Consider the following 21,669-nt stretch of genomic DNA (forward strand, 5'->3'; position numbering starts at 1 on the left):
TATATGATATATAAATATATGTATACTTTTATTTTAAAAATATTGAACAGCTACTACATGCCACATACTGTGCTGATGCTAAGGACAAAAAGAATCATAATCCTGATCTTAGTAACTCAGTTTCATAGAGACAGCTCTAGACAGAAAATTTTGCAATAACACACATAGGAATTGAAATATAAGCAATGTCTAAGCGATATTATACTATTTCTTCATATATTCATCCTAAAAATGAGACTCACAAATAACCAGGTATAGAAAAAGGAACTAACATGTGGCAGTCTATAAATGTTTTTTGTGTTCTTGAGGAAATTTTGTTGTTGTTGAGTAAAGTGTTGGATAAATATCAATTACATCAAGTTAGTTAATTATGTTTTTAAGTCTTTTACGTCGTTATTTGCTATCCATCGATACAAACTCTACTTATTACTAAAAGAAGGAAAACTCTTCAATTCTCATTACGGAGCTTTCCATCTCTTTTTCTTCATTCATTTTGAAGTCTGCTTTCTCTCATGGAAACACAGATGCATATGAATTTAAGATTGTTATATTCTGCTAAAGAATTCACCCTTTGATCATCGTTAAAATGCTAGTATCTATACTGTCCTGAACTTTTTTTTTATTATTACATAGGCATAACTTTATTTTGATAAAGTTCATATGGTAAATCTTTTTTCATAACTCTCTTAAATCTATGTTTTTACCTTGTGTTCTTGTAGATCATGTGCTTATCTTCTATTCGATGTCATTGAACTTTTACATTTAAAATAATTAATAATATATTTGGATTTAAATCAACTGTATTTTTATGTACTTTCTATTTGCAAACATTTCTTGTTCCCTTTCCCTTTATTCTTGCCCATATTGGGGGTACTTGAGGGGGTCTTTTTAATAATTCTAATTCATCAACGTTATTAACAATTTAGGTCTACATTTTGTTATTTACTTAATGGTTACTTAAATTTTGTTTCTTTTTTTATTTTAAAATTTTTACTTGTACATATTTACAGTAAGCAATGATTATATTCATTGTGAGGAAATGGCTCATATACATAACAAATCTTAATTCTTCTTACTTCCACTTCCTCTCTCCTCTCTTTCTCTCTTGGTCCCCTGCCCATATCATAATTTATCTTAAATAGTTTTATGCCACTTCACATCCTAGGGCTCCAACCCCCAGGCCATAAACAGGTACTGTCTGATTTCTGCCCCCTTCAGTCAGCAGCAGCATTGAGCTTTCACAGGACACCACCCTGATGTGAACTGAGCACGTGAGACCTCTAGGTTGCACGCTCCTTACGAGAATCCAACCCCTGAAGGCCCGAGGCACAGCCGAGGCAGTGTGGTGGTGAACTGATTGTCGCCTTAGTGGGGAATGACCAGCTAACTTGAGTTAGCACGGGTTTGGGTGTGGAAGGCTCACTTGAAGGAGGATTGTTGTCAGGACAGTATAACAGGAGAAGGGAGGGGAGTAAGTCAGCAGATTTTCCCTGGGGAGCTTCGCTGCAACTGCTTTTCTTCGGAGGAGGAGTTTCAGTGGTTCTTCTTTGAAATACCTTTGGCTGTTTTTCTTCTTTGGGGCAGCTTCCATCCCCATCTTCCTATTCCAAGTCCTTTCCTGGCTTCCAGTGCAGATTCCTCAGCCTCTTGGCTCAGGTCATTCGGCCTTTGGGCATGGACACTGCAGCTTCCAGCACTGGCCCTTGCAACTGCCCGGTGCAGATCCTACAGCTCCTCATCTCCGATCAGATCGTACGGCCTCTTTACAGACTTGCCCAGGGCACTACCGTGGAATCCAAGCACTCCACTGGGTCCTACAAGTCTCTAGTGAGCAGACAGACATTTTGCTCTAATATCACATCTGACTCTAGTAAACACTGACTAATACAGGCAGCAAGGCTAGTGCTCAGAATCAGCGGCAAATACAGTGGGTCCTCTAGTTAGGGTCTTCCTGACATATCAACAACTTGGGTTAGTGGAAAATTCATCTGCCTCTTGCTATCTATGGTGTGTGCCCAGGTGAACATCCAGATCTCAGCCATACTGACTTACAACCAACTTGAGTTACATCCAGCCCTCGTGAAACAGAGTTCATAAGTCAAGGTCCACTGTACAGTTTAACTTTAGCAGAGAGGATAATGACACAGACACCATAATAAGTCAATTGCTTGCACACTTTTTGTCAAAACCCTACCAGGGTGGGCCAAGTAACAATTAAGCTGCATTTGGTGGCAGACCTTACAGTGGCAAGAGAGCTTATGTACTTCAGTTGTACAGCTGCATAGGGTGGCCAATTGTATGTCACAATTAAACACTTATTTGAGTTTGTGCATATCCTTTCCATTATTTTATTTACCATTTCCAAGTGTATTGAATGCTGGTCTCAGGCACAGTTTTGGTGAGCTCATAACATAAAATAAGTAAGCCAAAAATAAGTAAAAAAACAAACATCACTGAAGTTTGTTTGAAAAGAGGGAAATACGCAAGGATGTGATAGCAGCAGATTCTGAAACTGACAACAAAAAGAAAGTTACATTGAAAGAAAATACCCAAGGGCCAGAAATTTAGCTCAGTCGTGCCATGCCTGCCTTATAAGAGCAAGGCCTTGAGCTCCATCCCTGGTACTGAGACAAAAATGAAAAAAAAAAAAAAAAAAAAAAAAAAAAAAAAAAAAAAAAAAAAGAAGAAAATACTCAGAGTCCTATTTAAATTGCACATTTAATAGGTGATTCACATTCTCCAAGCACACTTTTTATGATATGTGGTGACCAGCTATCCAACAAAAACAAGAAGCCATTCAAACTCCTTTACTGCATGGAAACTAAGCACCTTGAGTTAAAAGACAAGTCTTGGAAGGTTTTTGTTTCTTTTAAATGAAAACATTTGTGAGCATGAAGAACAGAAGCAATTACTAAAGGCACAAGTCTTCATCACAGTCTCATTAGTAGTCTACACTGAAACCATCATTCCTCATAGCTCACTGCATTGCTTAATCTAAGAAGCCTGTTACTGTTCATGAAGCCTGTTACTGATCATGCCTACCGCTGTGGAGATTTTTTGGGAGGCTGCAGTGAAAGGCTGGTATATATCCTCTCCCGGCTAGCTGTAGAATTATGAAATAACTGAGGCACAATTGTAGGAAAAAAGTAATGAGTCATTGCAGTAAGCAACCCAGGATGAGGAAAAAAATTTGTTTTTCAGAAGGATGTGCATGAGAATATGTTCTATGCACTTTTTTTGTGGCTAATACCATACCTCAGAACTATTTGAGGCTTTGAATAATGACAGAGCAGGAAAACTGAGCTGTCATTTTTTGGTCAGTATTTGTGTAGACAGCAGCTACTACGCCTGGACAGCTTTCTAATTTCCCTACTTGAGTTAAAGAAGTTGCTTCTGAATATGAGTCTGTGTACTGTGTCATCTGTAGAGAAATGCTGGCTAGCCAAAAACAGTCACCTGAATTTAACAAATGTTGCTCAGGATGCGATTAGAATTATCAACCATATTAATATATATGCCTTGAATGCCCACTTTCACACAGCTCTGTGAGGAGTTGCATACAAAACACACATTTCTCTTATACACAGCAGTGAGATGGCTTCTAAAGGTTGATCATTACCTAGCATTTTCGAGTTTTGAAAGTGACTCCAGAGATTTCTTTTAGAAAAACAATCACTACTGGCAGCACATTTCAATGACAAAAAGTGGATCCCAATACTTGCTCAGTCGTGTGAGAAACTTACTCTACTCAATAAACTCAAACTGTCAATCACTTTAGGGGAAAATGACAACTATGTTCAAGTCAGCAAATTAAGTGGTTGTATTCAAAGCCAAATTGGAGGGTGATGAGGGAACACTGGGAATTTTGACATTTCAAACATTATCAGAGATTTTGAAAGAGACTGAACCAAGGGAATTCTTTCTGGAATCTTGTGCGTAATCAACTATCTCAGCTTTCAGTGAAGTTTGACCATTACTTTTCAATCACAAAGCACCCGAAACTGGGAAGACTTGGATATGTGACCCCCTCTTCCGAGAGAGCCAGATTAATTTACTCTCTTCATGCTTGAGGTCACAAATGATGGCAGCCTTCAAATTATATTGGAGACAACTTCAAATATCCATACAACTTACTTATAGTAAAGGCAGAATATCTGAAATTGCCACAAAAGCATTAAAAAACCAGCTTCCATTTCTACCTCCCTGACTTTTTGTGCCAGGGTTTCCTACAGTGACAGCATGCAAAACGGGATTATGGAAAGAATGGAACAGAAGCACTGTGGGTAACACAGTCCCTCATGAGTCCCAGATGCGACCATCCAGTTGCAGGAAAACAAGTTCAGTGTCCCCACTTATTCTGCATTGTGCTTAATTATATTATTGTTTTACTATATAGTGCAACATAATAATAGAAAGAAAGTATGCAATAAATGTAACATTGCATAAATCATCCCCAACTCGTCCCACCACCAGAGTCCATGCAAAACCTGGCTTCCATGAAATTAATCCTCAATGCCAAAAGATTGGGGACCACTGAACTCTACTATAAGAAAGTCACCTAAAGGTACAAGATCCCAGTAATGAATGTAACTGTACTGTATACCTAGAATGTACCAATAAACTCAATAAAAAGGAAAAAAGAATGTCACCACAATAATTGCCTCTTCTGTCATCATTTATCCTAGAAGTTTATTTGTTGTCACACATTTTATTTCAAAATGTTTTTAAACAACACAATTCACTGTTACTACTTTTGCTTAGAGTCAGTTCAAGTGATTAAAATATGAGGAAAAATGTTACCAATATAATATATATATATATTTATATTATATATATATATATATATATACACACACACACACACACCATTTTTACATTGCGCATATATTTACCATTTCCTGTGCACGTGGTGTCTTTCAATAAATTCTAATATTCATTTTCTATTATTTCTTGTTTCTGAAAAACTTCTACTAATGTTCTTTAAGAGCAGCTCTACCAGTGCACACATTCATTTAGAATTTGTGTTAATTCTAAAAAGCTTGATATATACACACACACACACACACCATTTTTACATTGCGCATATATTTACCATTTCCTGTGCACGTGGTGTCTTTCAATAAATTCTAATATTCATTTTCTATTATTTCTTGTTTCTGAAAAACTTCTACTAATGTTCTTTAAGAGCAGCTCTACCAGTGCACACATTCATTTAGAATTTGTGTTAATTCTAAAAAGCTTGGCTGTGTTTGACTATTCTTCCTCAATACCATAGCTGGGAAACTACCTTCTGAAAGTAACTTCTCAATCATGAGGCTCCTTGTCGGTCCTGAGACTCATTGTCAGTCCATTTGCTTTTGTTAATAGCACAAGTTCATTTATTGTCCTTTACACTTTGAAAGATATTTTTGCTAAATATAAATTTCTGTGTTGAAGGTTATTTTCTTTTCTTTTAGCTTTTTTTCCCTAGTTGCTTTGTAATTGAATGCTTTTTGATGAAAAATCTTGTCACTTCTATATTTTTATATAAATGTCTCTGCTCTAAAATTTTTGTCATTTTCAAAAAATTGACGTTGATGCTCACTGTAGTAATTTTCTTTGTACATAATTGTTATTGGGTTTATTGAATTTTATATATTTGGAATTCATGTTTTCATCAAGTCAGAATACTCCTTTGCCATTATTTCTGGAAATATGTTTTCTTTCCTCATTCGCTCCTTACTTTTTGTGCTCATTTTCTTTCTTTTTTGTAAGCGCATTGATCTTCTATTCTTCAGTATCTAATCTGCTGTGAACACCATACAGCAGAATCAATTGGCTAGACCCAAGTTTTGCACTCTGGAGTTCTGTTTTGGCACTGTTGTTATCCTCTAGTTCTTGCTTCTTCACGGAATTTCTTTTTAAATGTTCCGTAGTATTTGGAGCATATATGTAGCAGCTACTTTAAGACACCCATGACTATTTCTCTCATCTCTATCATTTCCACATTTCTTTCATTTACATGAAATTTCCATAGTCTGAGTGCTTTTTGTTTATGAACATTTTCTAAATAAACGTGTCTACCTACTTTCAGTTCAGTCTGTTGTCAGGGCATTTGGACTGTCCTAGCTTCTGGGTATCCTAAACAGAGAATTGAGCAGGACACATAGAAAAAGAAGGGAAAAAACAGGTTTGTTTCACCAGGTTATGCTCCTCAGAGTGGGAGTAGGCCAGTGAAAAGATCTCACAGCCTTGAAAAACCAAGTGTCAGACTCCACATGAGAATTTTACAAAGAAGGAATAGCTTTTCGAACAAGCGCGGCAATTCCCTCCAGTCTGGGACAAGTACTGCATCATTTTTTCTGTCGGAATGGAGAGTTCTTGTCAAAAATATGGATCTAGGGGATTTAGCTCAGTGGTTCTACTGCCTGCCTCACAAGTGCAAGGTCCTGAGTTCGATCCCCAGGACCAAACAAACAAATAAACAACAACAAAAAATGTGGAACCGTCATGGTTCTCAAAGTCCACTGTAGGGACTGAGTCAAAACAATAATGTAAATTAAGTTATAACTAATTATAATTAAGTTGGGGTTACTTTCAGTTGTTTAGGATATTTTATTGTACTTGAATCCCCAGTCATGGCTTAATCATCAGAGGTGGGTGACCTTTGTGGTTTCTAGACTGCTTATCTTGGGTCCACCAGAATTCTGTAGAACATATGCCCTCTTGTTTTCCCAGGTTGCTGTCCAGCAGTTAGAACTGGACAGTCTCTGCAGAACCATCTTCCTCGTTTTCTCTCTAGCCTTCAAGACCCTTCTTTCCAGGAATTACTCGTTTCTGCATTCTGCTTAGGGTCTTTTACAAAGTTTCTGGTCATGGATACAATGCAGGTAATTCCTTGGCTAGGGTGTAAGAAGATAGACTTTAGTCCAGTTTCCAATGGAATCCTCATCTCCATCTTAAACTGGAACCCCCATCTTTGTCTTCTGTGTCCTTACCAACATAATATGTAGCAATTGACTTGCAACAGTCTAGGATTCTTTTCTAGGCTGTTTTATAAACTCTTCCAAGTTTTGCCCATAATCTTATTGTAAAACCTCTTTCACATTTTTCAGGTATTTGTTATCAGCAGCAGCCTCACTTCTTAGGACAACCTTTCTATTTTAGTCTAGTTTCTATAGCTAATAGCATAATACTACAGATTGGGTAATTTGTCTAAGAAAAGATGTTTTATTTTGATTCATGGTTCTTTTTTAAAGTCAGAGTTCCAACTGGTGAAAACCATTTTTTATGTGTAGTAGGTTAAAATAGTTTAGCTATATAATTTATAAGTACTCAGATGGCAAGGGAAAGGGCTTAAAATGGAGTTGGGCTGGAGAGTCCCACAAAGAAAATAGCACTTATACGGGGTTAAGAGTTAATTTAAGGTATATAGACTGCTAGGGTTCAGGAATCTAAAAGCAAATACAGGAAAAGGAAAGGAGTTAGGACTCTGACCAGGAAAGCAGTTGCTTAGACAAATCAAATACATAAAGTAAACAATCCCTTCATAGATACAGAATGCGCACCGGTTTCAAAGAATTCTGGAATATTGACTTTGAAGCTTTGCATTAAAAAAGGCTGAGCCTGATTGGTTATTTTAAACTCACAGAGTCACCTGTGATAGGCAACTAGTGGGCGCTGGGCAGATTTCCAAGCTCTGCTTCTAGAAGATTCTAAGCAAAGAGCTTTCCACCTCCTGTGGTCCTCTGGGAGCCTCCTGACAAAAGGGAACTTTGTTTCTTGCTATACCTCCAATAAACCCGCTCCTTCTTTTGTCTACAGTGTCTTAACTTTGTGAGACAATGAACTAGTTTGCAGTTTGTGCTGTCAGCTGTTTCAAGAAGAGATTGAAACCAGAGTGTTACACCACAGAGTACACCCTCAGTACTTTGTATGTTTGTTTTGAGACTGAATATTGCTAAGCTGTACAGGTAAAACTCAAATTTGTTGTCTTCCTGCTTTGGCTTTCCTCAATGGTGGCATTAAGGCGTGCACCACAATGCCCTGTTTGGTAGTAGTCTTCTTGCTGGCAAAGGACAGAGACGGCATGAAGAATCGGGAAGAGAAAAAGGCAGGGTAAATATGTGTCTATATACCATTTGGTCTTTCTCTCTATTTTACATGGCCACCAATGTTCCAACATGGCAGTTCCACTTTGACAGTCACAGGTAAAGCTATTAATCCCACTTCTACATGTAGTCAGATTAAATTTCCACTCTGTTAGTACTTCACAGTGGGAGTTAAACTTCACACAAGAACTCTTAGATGACACACTCGTCATATCCAGAAATTACAATTACCATATTTGTTTTCCCTTTGTCAGGGACTAAAGTCTTGTGTTGACTGCTGTCCAAAGTTGAAAGTCTGTACTCACTTTTTATCTGGTTTCTAATTGTTTCTAGTAATAAGACCATTTCATAGCTGTGTATTTCAGATACAAGTGGTAATACTCTTATGCTTATTTTAAAAAGACAATATGTTTATCTCATTAGGATCTTATGTGCTATTATAGTTTTTTACACCAGAGAAACTATTCTGTATTTACACATGTGTGACATTTATTTCACTTAGGGGTATATCCTCAATACGTATCCATGTTCCTTTGAATGAATCTAATTTCTCATTCTTTATGGCTGAGTAGTATTCCATTTTATAGAAAAAAACTACATCTTCTAATGAGATAATTGGCAATGTGAAATAGGAAGAAAGGAGCTAAAGGTGTAGGGAAAATGGGAAGGGTAGGGGAAAGGTAATAAGGGAAAAGAAAAAAATAAGAGAAAATGAAAAAATGGAAATAAGCTGTTTTTAAAAGGGGAGGTGAGGAGGGGGAGAAGGGAGGGCAGGGATAAGGGGAAAATGAGAGCAAAGACCTGTCATGTAAAGCTACAAGATCCCAGTGATGAATGCAACTGTGCTGTATACCTAAAATATACCAATAAATTCAAAAAACAAAACAAAACAAAAACAATACATTTCTTATTACTTTCCACTAAATGGATACAAAATTAAATGGGTACATCATAGACTACATACATAGTATATAGATATTTATTTTCAAATATTGTTAAAGGATGAAATAATCTCAAAATCCTTAAAGTAATAACTGATTTCAGAAATGAGACAGAAAAAATACAACGTTGGAAATTATTGTTACACCAGAAAGTAAATATACGTTCTAATACTAATGAAGATATATTGAGGTTAAACAGATAGTTGAACAGCTCTCACACAATGTGAGAAGAATTTGAGAAAAAGAAGAAAAATGATGGTTAAATTTTAATATATTGTATTAGAAAAAATATTTGAGACTGTAAACATTCAGTAAATTATGAAGTTATCATATCTCTACTGAAAAAATACCTAAAAGAAATATACAGAGCTATCAAAGTAGATTATTACAAATTTGCAATTATTTTTGTAATAATTGTAATTCTTCAGGTAAAAATATTAATAGATTTAAAAATATTGAAATTTGGAGAAAAAGCATAAAGACACAAATTAATTACAGAACAAAAATAAAATTTATTATAAAATGAGAAGTGTGGCGAAACCATTCTAGACCTTTAAGCTTCAAAAATTTAACTTCAAGTGAACAATTGGAAAACAGCAGCAGGATTGGTATGATACATGAACAGAGGTGTTAGTAGCTTTTCAGAGTTATGGAATCAGAGTTTGAAATGTAAATTCTGTGCAAGTAGCACATTTTTGAAAATACTTCAGATATTCCAGTAAAATACAACAAAGTCAGTGTTTCAGAAATTACAGCCTGTCTCAAGATATAGAGCTCCAACGTAGGATATGGATTTATAAGCCATTGAACTCACATTAACGAATTCTAAAACAACTTTCACAGTACAAAGAAGAATGATTATAATTTAATTTTCGTGAAGAAAATTTTAACACATGTCAGATGAAGGTAAAATCAAGAATCTTTACAACATATCATGTAAAAACAGCATATAATTAAAATTCATTGTTATATGAGAAAACAAAAGAATGTGATCTAGATCAAAGGAGAAAACAAATTAATAGAAAAAAATAACCAAGTGGCACATTTGTTGTAATTGGTAAACTTGTTACTTCAAAATAATTATGGCAGCCAAGTGTCGTGCCACATGTCTGTAATCCCAGCGCTCAGGCGGCTGAGGGAGGAGGATCGCTGTGTGTTGAAGACCAGCCTGGGCTACATAGCGAGTTCCAGGTCAGTCTTAACTACATAGTGAGACCTTTGTCTCAAAAAACAAAAACACAAGCAAATAAACAAAAGAAATAATCATGGCAATAGTGCTTAATAATTTCTAGAAAACTAAACATAATGAAGAGGTAGAAATTCAGGTCATATATTAAATCAGCTATAAAAAATACCAAATAAACTTTAGAACAGAATAGGTACAGCATTTGAAATCAAATTATTGGATGGTATTGAAAACACAGAACAACACAGAGAAGATAGTTTGTTTAAAGATAAGTTAATGAAAACTAATTTGAAGCACATTATGATGATTAATTTTATCTATCAAGTTGACTTCGTTAAAGGCTAACCACAGAGAGCAAGTAGGGCATTGTTTCTGTGTGTATGTGTCTGAGGCTATATCTGGAAGAGACTGGAACATAAATTGCTTGAATGAGTGGGAAAGATCTATCATCAACGTGATCTGGAAGCACCCAACTTACTGGGGACCCAGTCAGAGTAAAAAGACAGAAGAAAGGCAAATTCATATTTTCTCCTAAAGCTGGGACATCTTTCTTTCCAGCTCTTGGATATAAGAATTTCAAGATTTTTCTTGACTAGCACTGGTAAAAACTTGAGTTTCTAAGCTTTTGACCTCTTACTCAAAGAGTCACCAAATTGATTTTCTTGGCTGTGAATCCTTTGGATGTGTACTGAACCATGCCAGCAGAATGCAGATGGCCTGTTATGGGAATTCATATCATCTTTAATCATATGAGACAACTATCTGTCAATCTATCTATCATCTATCATCTATCATCATCTATCTCCTTTGAGATCCCTAACAAACACAACAGAAAAAAATGTTTAAAGGGAAGAATAAAACCTTGAGAATTTAAATGATAATAAATAAGCCTAAATTCATGCTGGCAGAGAAAATGGGGGAGGGTAATAACGCTGGCTAAAGATATCAGTTTTTTGGAAAACATTAACCCACACATCTAAGGAAGAAAAACCCAAACTGAATAATTATGATGAGAAACCCACCAGTTTACAACATTGTGTCAAACTGATAAAAATCTAATATAAAGAGACTACCTTAAATGAAACAAATAAAACAGTAAAGGCTATGAATAAAATAGAGTAACAATAAATTTAGCTAATAACTCAGCAAGAGTAATGGAAGATAGACAGTAACAGAATCTGAGAAAGTGCATATTAAAACAACTCCATTTGACCCAGCCATCCCTCTGTTGGATATCTTTCCAAAAAAGTGAAAGAATCATACCACAGTGATATATGCCCACCCATGTTTACAGTGGCACAGTTTGTAATAGCTAAAACTTGGAAACAGCCCATCTGCCCATCAATTGGAAACTGGATAAAGAAGATGCGATTTTTCTACAAAATGGAATACTACTCAGCCATAAAGAATGAGAAAGTAGATTCATTCATACTTAAATGGGTACATTTTGAGGATATGCTTCTAAGTGAAATAAATAAGGCACACATATGCAAATACCGAATAATATCTCTGGTGAAAAACTATAATAGTACTCAAGATCCTAATAGGACACTTATCAAATAGGAAGAAAAGGACCAAAGGTGTAGGGACAGTGAGAGATAGGGAAGTTTGAAGGGGGGAGGGGAGGGGAGGGTGAAGGGAAGGTGGGGACAAGGGGAAAAAATATGAACCAAGACCTGGTATGTAAAGGTACAAGATCCCAGTAATGAATGTAACTGTACTGTCTACCTAGAATGTACCATAAATTAAATTAAAAAAAAACTCCATTTGCCTAGAATTTTATATATTGTGGAAGTATTCTTCAAAAATGAAGACAAAACAAATTTAAAGTAGGCAAAAATCAACAACTTGGTCATTTAACTTACCAGTGTGATAAAAGTCACTATAGGAAGTGAATCTTATTAAAGAAAATAAGATTGAAAATCATTTCAATTAAATTTTTTCATTCTATATTAAGTGTTGTAATATTAATTTATTATAGATTAAATGTTAAGGAAGCATATTATAATGCCTGAAGCAATATCAAATTAGTTCAAAATTAATAAAACTAAACATAGCAAATATAACAGAATGTTCAAAGTAGTCTATTTTTTTAAAATGCAGGATGGAGGAACATTAGGACAATAGTCTTGAAACACAGAAGATAAAAACAACAAGAAGTCTAATTAAGCTTAACATAATAATAGTTAAATGCAGGTGGACATTAATTAAGAGTTAGAGATTGTCACATGGATAATTAAGGCACATTCATTTGTATTCAGTTTACAAGGAATGCATATTAAACATGAAAACAGTAAAATTGAAGTAGAAATATAAAAGATATGTAAATACTGATTATAATAAAACTGTCATAGCCATAGCAATACGTGATTAAGTAGACTTCTAAAATGGGATACAACAAGGAATTAAAAACATTTTTAATAGGAATCAATTTAATGAGCGGATCTAAAAGAACTACACACACACATATATGCACATACATATTTAAAAAAACAACTGTGTTATAATAAAAAGCAATAACTGCAAGCACCAAAATAAAGTAAAGAAATTTGCAATCAGCATTGGCACATAATGCACAGTTTTATTTACATACATTCCCGGAACATCATATATTTATCTAATCTGAAGGAAATCTTTTTTCATTAAATTAAATTTAACTTATACCTAAATACATAAGATTATATTTATTTGCCAGGTGATGTTTTGATACATGCGTGCATTGTGTATTGCTTAGAATAAAGTAAAATGCTAAATCCTCAAATTATGATATCATTATGATAAAGCGTTTAAAATGTTTTAAACATAGTTTTTTGAAACATTACAACATGCTATTGTTATCTGTGTTATAATACCGTGCCAACATGCTAGAATAGTTTATAACTTTTTACTATAACTTCAGACCTATTGATCAGGGTAAGTGAAGTCTTCACAGTGGTCCTATTTGGTGGAGGCATAACTAACAAGGAACAAATATTATTTTCTCAGGATTATAAAATATTTTTGTCTTGATTGGAGGGATGGCTTTAAGAGTGTGCCAATTTTTAAACTCCTCTGGCTACACACTGAAATTTGAGCATTTTATCTCATGTAAATTCTACATCAACAATACCTCAAAGCAATACTCAGTATTCTACATAATACCCTTTTTGTTATTTTCTCAGTTATGTTCACTAGAGGAACAGTTTTAATACCGTCAATGCTCTGCATTATAAAGGATTAGCACGGCAGACTAAAAGTGGGCTCCTGTAGGGTTAGGTGTGCGGGAATGCAAAAGGGCCGTCTGCACGCTGGAGAGCCGGGGGATTCAAGTAAACGCCGAAGTCCGAGAGCTCACTGCAGATTCCTGTGAGAGTCTACATCAGGAAGTGGAAGGGTATGCACAGAAAGGCTGGAGAATCTGTGCAGGGGCGTCATGCCCAAAGCTCGGAGAGATGGCTGTCCAAAGTGCTAGCAAAGATGGGAGCTCCTCAGAAGAAACAGAAGCCAGACTCCCTTCTGCTTTCCCTTTCTACTGCCCTGGGGGCACAAGCCTAGTGGTCGGTGCCACCCACAGCTAGGGCGGGGCTTCCCTCTTCAGTAAGTCAGTCAACCAGATTCACCCAGAGCGGTGCTAAGGGAACTCAGTATTTGTGTCTTACTCAGTTTGACATAACAATGAACTGTCACAGTCCTTTACCACATTTGATATCTATGTATTTGTGTGCATTATACCTAAATATCTGTGTATTTGTGTGCATTATTTCCCTTTCAAAATTTTAGCGTCCAAATTGAGTTACCTATGTGCCTTGGCCATTCTGCAATATCTTGGATAAATTAGATAAATAAGAAACGTTAATTAACTGAGTAAAATAAGCTAGAGGCATCAATGCTGCTGACATGTGAGATATGATGAAGTTTAGTTTTTAGAGCAGGAGTTGCCAAATTATGACACACAGGCTAAACTTGGCACACTGACTGCTTTAATATGTCACAAAGATTTTTTTTTGACATTTTATTGTTTCTATTAGTATTTTTGGTACTTGGGATTGAACATGGTAGGCAAGCTGTCTACCACTGAGCTACATCACCAACCATTGAGCTACTTCACCAACCCTTTTTTGTTTTTGTTTTTGTTTTTGTTTTGAGATAGGGTCTTACTGAGTTTATTCAGGCTGGTCTTGTATCTGTGATTGTTTTACTGTAGACTCTCCCAGTTAGGAGACTAAAGTTGTGCACTACCATGCCCAGCTACATTTAATTGATTGTATGATGTGGAAAAAAATGAAGAAGTTGCAGAAGTCCATAAATTTTATTAGAACACAGAAGAGTTGAAAAATTCAAAAATCAAAAAGATAAACTTTGCCAACAATGAATAAGATAAAGCTAATATAATTATGCAATTATTAGATAAATGAGGAAGTTTCATAAAGCTAAAACTTGAAAGCGCTGCTGACAATGGTAAAGCATAGCCCAGAAATGTATGAAGCCCTCAAGCCTTTTCTCACAAAACCTTCTGTAAAGTGATTGGAATAACAAAAAGTATTTCTAACCATGGGCCACACAAATAATCAGCTATTTCATAAGATGGGAACTAACAGATGGAAGCCGTATAACAATTCGTAAGAAAAGTGTAACTGACTATCTAGGCCACTAGAGTGGATGTAATTTGAGAGCCTCTGAGATAAGGAGATAACTGGTTTCTGCCTACACTGTTTCAGCAGTATTGCAAGGTAAGATTTATAAATACTTTATAAATTAAAGAAATTAACTACACCATCACTAAGCTGAAAGTACCACCTACACTACTTACATAGGTTGCTATTAATAGCTCTTGAAACATTAGCTGCCAAAGCCCTGGAATAAATTATTACAGAATTAGAGCTTGCAGAGATGAGTTATTGCCTCTCATAGGCACATTACTGGTAGCAGAAAATGCCATATTTGGAGTCAATCTCTTGTAGAGTCAAAAAGCTATGAACAGTTACAATGACATAAGAGCTTAGACTTACAGCCTTATTAATGCTTTATAGAAACAGGGAGGAGAAGATAAAATGGATAATAATTTAAAGGAAGGTGACATTGTTCTTCAATACTTCTTGATCCCTTTTTAGTGTCATGTCTACTTTTAAAAATGCAAACAGGCTTTCCTCACTTTAAGAGAAACTCATTATTCTATGGCTTTATTTATTAAGCAGGAAAATTATATTTAGAGAATGTTGAAGTCTAGACAATATATTTGAGATAGTGCTGTAGTATAAGGTGAAAGTAGGCATAAGATTAAGATTATCTAGCTATAATTAATACAATGGTTTGAGCATCTTATTGGCAAATAACAAAGTCACTAGGAATTACTTAATCAAAAAAGAAAATTTATTACTGGAATAGAATTTAGGAGTTATTCACAGTTCAAGGATCTCACGTGGCCCAGAATCAGGAAAGTAACCGGGACCAATAATGTACCTGCTGTCAGGGCTCTCTGTTTATCACTTGGCCTTCTTCCTTGTTCGGTCACAATGCTGAACAACTTCCTTTAGCTGGAAAAGTCTGCCTTTGGATTTCAACTTTAGACTTTTTGTTGTTAAGAGGTATAATAGAGCTCAGTTGTCTAGCGTCCTTTCTTAGGAGCTTATATAATGTTATACTATATGGACGAGATTGTGTTGCGTGGGTACCGTTCCTAACCACAGCAGGTTCTGTGGCTTTGCCACTGTACCTGGAGCGGGAAACCTGACTATCCTATTCTGACAGAAGCTCAATAGTTAAACCAGGAATTCATATGAATTTTTAAAAAATTATGAAGTATTAATTATAAAATTCCTAAATTTATAAAACAAGAATGTTTCACTTGACCTGTATAAAATAAGAATAAATATGCATTGCCTTAGCTTGTTTGTATGTAGCTATAACTAAATACCTGAGGCTACTTTATAAAGAAAAATGATTTCATTTTTTTGTAGTTCTTGGAGGTCCAAAAGCATGGCATTCATGTCAGCTTCAGAAGAGAGTGGCCATGTGGTTAGAAAAGAGAGAGAGAGAGAGAGAGAGAGAGGGAGAGGCATTGCTCACCTTGTCTAATGACAACTCATTCATTTAACAAAAACATTAATGCCTCTAATGACCTATTCACCTCCATTTTTGTTGTATTCATTTTTCACTAATACATAAAAATGTTGAAATTTTGTATATCAGTGTGGAGCTATGTAATGTTTTAATTTGTGCATACATTGCATGGTGTTTTTAAATTAGTTTAAACATAATTATCTTCTCAAATGTCAGGAATTTTATAGTGAAAACATTCAAAATCTTTTCTTCTAACTTTTGAACTGTAGAGTATATTATTTTTTTATAAGGTATAATTGAGAAATACTGTGAATGTTTAAATTATTTAAAAAGTTATTATAGCGTAAGACACATTATCATTAATTCTTTTCAGTATTTGCCCCTGTGCTTCAAACCCAATTTTCCCATTGTTTTTGCCATTTCCTGAAGCAGTGGTGAAAGTCCTCTTTACTGAGCATTTTTAGCTGCCCTTTTATGGCTACCTCAATGTTCTGAACCGATTCAAAACATTCATCTTTCGTGACTAGTTTGACTTTGGGACTGGGCCATCTAGTGATTAATGTAACGAGAACACGCAGTGAAGCCTGTTTTCCGTTGGATGGTACCTAGCAAAAACATTTCCTGGATTTTTTTATCACACCTTCAGAAGATACTCATGAAAGAAGACTTCTGGAGTTGCTTCAGGAAATGGCAAGAAGGACACGATGAGTGTGTTGGGGGTGGTAACGGCAACGTGGCTTTTACTGTAATAAATTATTTTTAAAATTTAAATATCCACTGTACATTTTGATCACCCTTTTTTGATGTCATCCCTTTAAACTTTTTTCTACAATTATTTTGATTACAAGTTAAGGAGACTACATTAAATATATGGCAAACATACATTATGCTTGCCATTTAGTTGAGCAGGCCAGAATTCTTGCTTCTTAAAATCTAAATTTACCATTTCGCCACTGACTTAATCATGACAAATATTTGTTTTTATCCTTCAGACTTCTCATTAACCTATTGCATGGATGCTTTATGTTCTATTGATTTTCTCAGGTAGTACAATGTTCTTCACGCACTTCATAACACAATATTATTGGATTGTACTGTCTCAGTAGCGTGGGGACTGAGATGTTTATCAGCTCCTGCCTAACAATCACCATTATGAAGAGTGCCACATAAATGATATAAAGGGAATAAAATTTCTTTGATATTTTAAATATGTCTTTCCTTTATATTTCATATTCAATACACTAAAAAACTCTAATGATTTCACATCCAAGTATTGCACTTTTTATCTGAACTTTTTTTTTTTTTTGAGACAGAGTCTCACTACGTAGTTGACACTGACCTGGAACTCACTATGTAGCCCAAGCTGGTCTTCAACTCACAGTGATCCTCCTGCCTCAGCCTCCTGAGTGCTGGGATTACAGGTGTGCCCCACCATGCCCAGCTTTTATCTGAACTTTTAATACTGTCATTCTTTCAAAGCACAATCATTCACATCAAAGGTATAAGTAACTTCTCTGAGCCTCGGTTTTCTAACCTTAACAGCTTTTAAGAATTTAAATAAAGTAGTTATAGCACCTCATCAAAACATGGCACATACAGAGTATATCAAAGTGATAGCTTAAGTTAGTATACTATTCCTGATTTCCACATTGTTAAAATAGTGACACATGGTGATGTACAGAACGCTTTTATTTTATTCAAAATAAGTTTGAACAACTTTCCACAAACAGGTTATAACACAAAAAATCTTTTCATTAGCCTGAGAGGGTGGCATATGTCTGTAATACCACTACTTTGGAAGGCTGAGGCAGGTGAATCATGATGTTGAGTCAAACCAGTCTGAGCTATTTAGTGACTTAATGAGATTTTTGTCTCAAAATTAAAGAAAAGCATCTAGGAACGTGGCTCATTGTGGAGGCCTTACATTCAGTCCCTCCACTCTCCACCCACAGCAAACTATGTTGTGAAGGCCTTTCATTGATAACAGAGTTATATCTTCTACTAAGTTTTAACATCAAAAAGATTTTCTGAGTCTCACAATGAAATTTTCAGAACTTATCTAAGACAATGTATTGTAATGTATTGTATTCTCTTGCAGTACAACATTGCTCTATCACTTTTCTGGACTGATAACTTTTGTACTTCCTTTGTGTATCGCTAATCATTAAAGAAAATAAAGGCTTTGTTCTCAAATTGTACAAAATTACTTAAGTTTTTTTGAATTAAAAGTTTTTGTTTTTCTCATATAACAGTCACTATTAATCTCTCGGTTCATTTATATAATTATTGCTTTCTGTCAATGTTTGCTGTATCTTCTTTTTTTAATCTTATTGAGTTTATTTGTACTTTTTAAGTATACACTACAGTTACATTCATCATTGGGATCTTGGACCCTTAATGTCAGATCTTGGTTTTCATTTTTCCCTATACCCCTGCTCTCCCTTCACCCCCTCACCCTCCCCTACTTACAAAGGCTTTGTTTCCATATTTTTCCTTGCTATATCTTCTTAAATCCCAAAGAACAAATCAAAAAATTATACCTTGATTCTGGTGTCCTTCTCTGACGGAATCTCCCAAGCCACTTTATTTGAGTCAGCTGACATATGGTAACTGTGGGTCTCACAGATGGATCAGTAATGACCATCACACAGTTGCTGAATTTTGCAACACAGGTGCTTGGATTGGCTTTGCCTGCCTGCCAGCAATATACAGATTTCTGGCAGACCTCATAGCTTTAAAAAGAAACTGAGCGAGAGCACATACTCATTTGGCTGGCATGCATTTCTCTCTGCTACACTTCCTGCAGTTGAGCCAGACACACCGCTATCACGGCTTCTTAGTTCCTGTACCACTGTCGGAGTCTTGACCTATATCTGCAACTAGGAAGGAAGCCGTTAGGTTTAATTATACATGTGTAAAATTATTATGAAAATAATGTATTACTTTGTCCAATGACTTTGACCAACAAAGAAGCGGGAATTGGGAAAATAAAACTTGAAAATAGTATTTATACATTACTCAAAATGAAAGTTTTCTACAATAAAAATACATTTTAAAAGTTTTATTTTTTATTGAAAGTCACATATTTGCTCGTTTTCAAATTATAGCTATAGTTTTCCAGGAATACATTTGTCCTTGGTACTTGAAGATATAACTATAGATTGATTATGAAACCAAGAAGTTGAAATGGAGCTTTAAAAATTGGGATTTTTTTAACAAAGTTATTTCTCCAGATTTTTATGCTGAGACTAAGACACATTCCCCAGCCCTGGCACCAAGGGATTGTTAAAGGAGCTAGATTTTCAACATTTCTCTGGGCCTATTGATGGGCCAAGGGCTGTCTGAATCTATCTATATCTATATATATATCTACATCTATATCGTCTATATCTATCTCTAGATAGATAGATAGATAGATAGATAGATAGATAGATAGATATTCCCTGGCTTTTGTTACACACACACACACACACACACACACACACACACACACATTTTTTGTGCATATATATATATATATACACATATATATGTATACACACACACACACACACACACACACGCATGCATACATATAGATAGATAGGTAGATATTCCCTGGATTTTGTTTTACACCTACTATAAGTTAAAGTGCTTCTGTTCATGGTGGGAAGGGCAATAGTAGCCCTTGTCAAATTGTAGATAAGTTTATTTTTCCAGTTTTAGATATTTTCCTCTTTTGATGATAGGCAACTGAATAACTCCAGATAATTGGGGCCCAGAGTTTTACTTCAATAACCACAGAATCTGTCACCTTCAGATGGGAACAGCACCCTGTGACAGTCATTTGAATATGATGCTTTCAGGAGCTCCATCTGTAACTACATAGTCCCAGAAGATGGAGATAAAGAGGATTCCTGTTTGTTTCAGAATGATAGTCTTTTTCCATTTGTACATATTAGTCTGCTTTCCTGATTCTGGAGTGTAATATCCAACATCCACCATTGAAAGAAGGTTAAACTGGGTATGGTGGTGCACACCTGTAATCCCGGCACTCATGAGGCTGAGACAGGAGGATTGCCATGAGTTTGAGACCAGCCTGGGCTACATAGTAAGTTCAAGGCCAGACTGAACTACACAGTGAGACTCTGACTCAAAACAAACAAATGGAGGGCAGGGACAAGGGGAAAAAAAATGAGAAACAACCAAGACCTGTCATGTAATGGTACAAGATCCCAATGATGAATGTAACTGTACTGTATCCCTAAAATGTACCAATAAACTCAGTGAGAGAAAACAAACAAACAAACAAATGAACAAAAAACAAAACAACAAAATGATAGAGGAAGTGAATTTAGCCCACAGTTTCAGAGGATTCAGTCTATATTTCGGTGTCTCCAAGGTAGTAACATCATTGCAGAAGGGTTTGATAGAGCAAAGCTGCTTATTTTATGGCTGTTGGAAAGCAGCATCTAAAAGGAGTGAGTGAGGGACATAGTACCCTAGGTCACACCTCCACACAGACATGCCCAGAACTCTACTCCATAAATGCCCTGGGTGACCCAAGCCAACTAAGTTGAAACAGTTAAGCTGCTTAACCAACATCCACTGACCTTCCTACTCTTAATAAAATGGAAAATTTTTCTTTTTAGAAATCTGTGGCTTAGATTTGACCCCGGGTACAGTCTCACTGGCGGTACATGACAGGCTTTGTCCTACCATTTGCTTGCTTTTGGAGCTTCTTGGGAGCTATTTAAGGCTTGTGAACCAATTTGAAATTATGAGACAATTTAAGGCTTCCTGTACACCAATTAAGAATTCAAAGGCCTTGAGCAGTTTCTCTGACAAGAAAATTTGGATTTATGTTTCACCAACTTGACAATGAAAGAAGTATAAAAAGCTTAGACAAAGAATGTTTTGGGAAAAATCTGTTGTGAATTGCATGAGATTAAAAAGGATAACTCTACCTCAGAGCTCTCTAAAGAAAGTTTGGTTTTCTGTGACTCAGAAAGACAATTTTCTTGTGGTACCATATGACTTTTGTAGCTGCAGATGTTCTCTAATTTCATGCAAATATTCCCGAAATTCCTACGGGCAAATTTGCCTGGGATATCCACTGCTGCTTTATTTTTGGCCATTTGAGCTCATGTTTTTCATTTTATTTTGTGTTCTACTGGTGAAGTCACTCATGTTCTGTATGTTTAAACTATATATTTGATGTTTTTACTTTAAAAACAATCATCTTTCACTGGAGAAGTCTTCCAGATCAGCACCAGATACCACAGGCCCTTTCAGGCTATCAACTATACTATTGCTTTGGGTAGATATTGGTGAGTAAATTTATGTGGCTCAGAACACTCTTTAATTTAGCTGACAATCCTTTTTGAAAAAAAAATTCTTAACTGGTTGTTATATTGGCTATCTTCTTACTGTT

The sequence above is a fragment of the Fukomys damarensis genome, unplaced genomic scaffold (assembly GCF_012274545.1).
Source record: "Fukomys damarensis isolate Sample0158 unplaced genomic scaffold, DMR_v1.0_HiC HiC_scaffold_12, whole genome shotgun sequence".
In the NCBI taxonomy this organism is placed as follows: domain Eukaryota; kingdom Metazoa; phylum Chordata; class Mammalia; order Rodentia; family Bathyergidae; genus Fukomys; species Fukomys damarensis.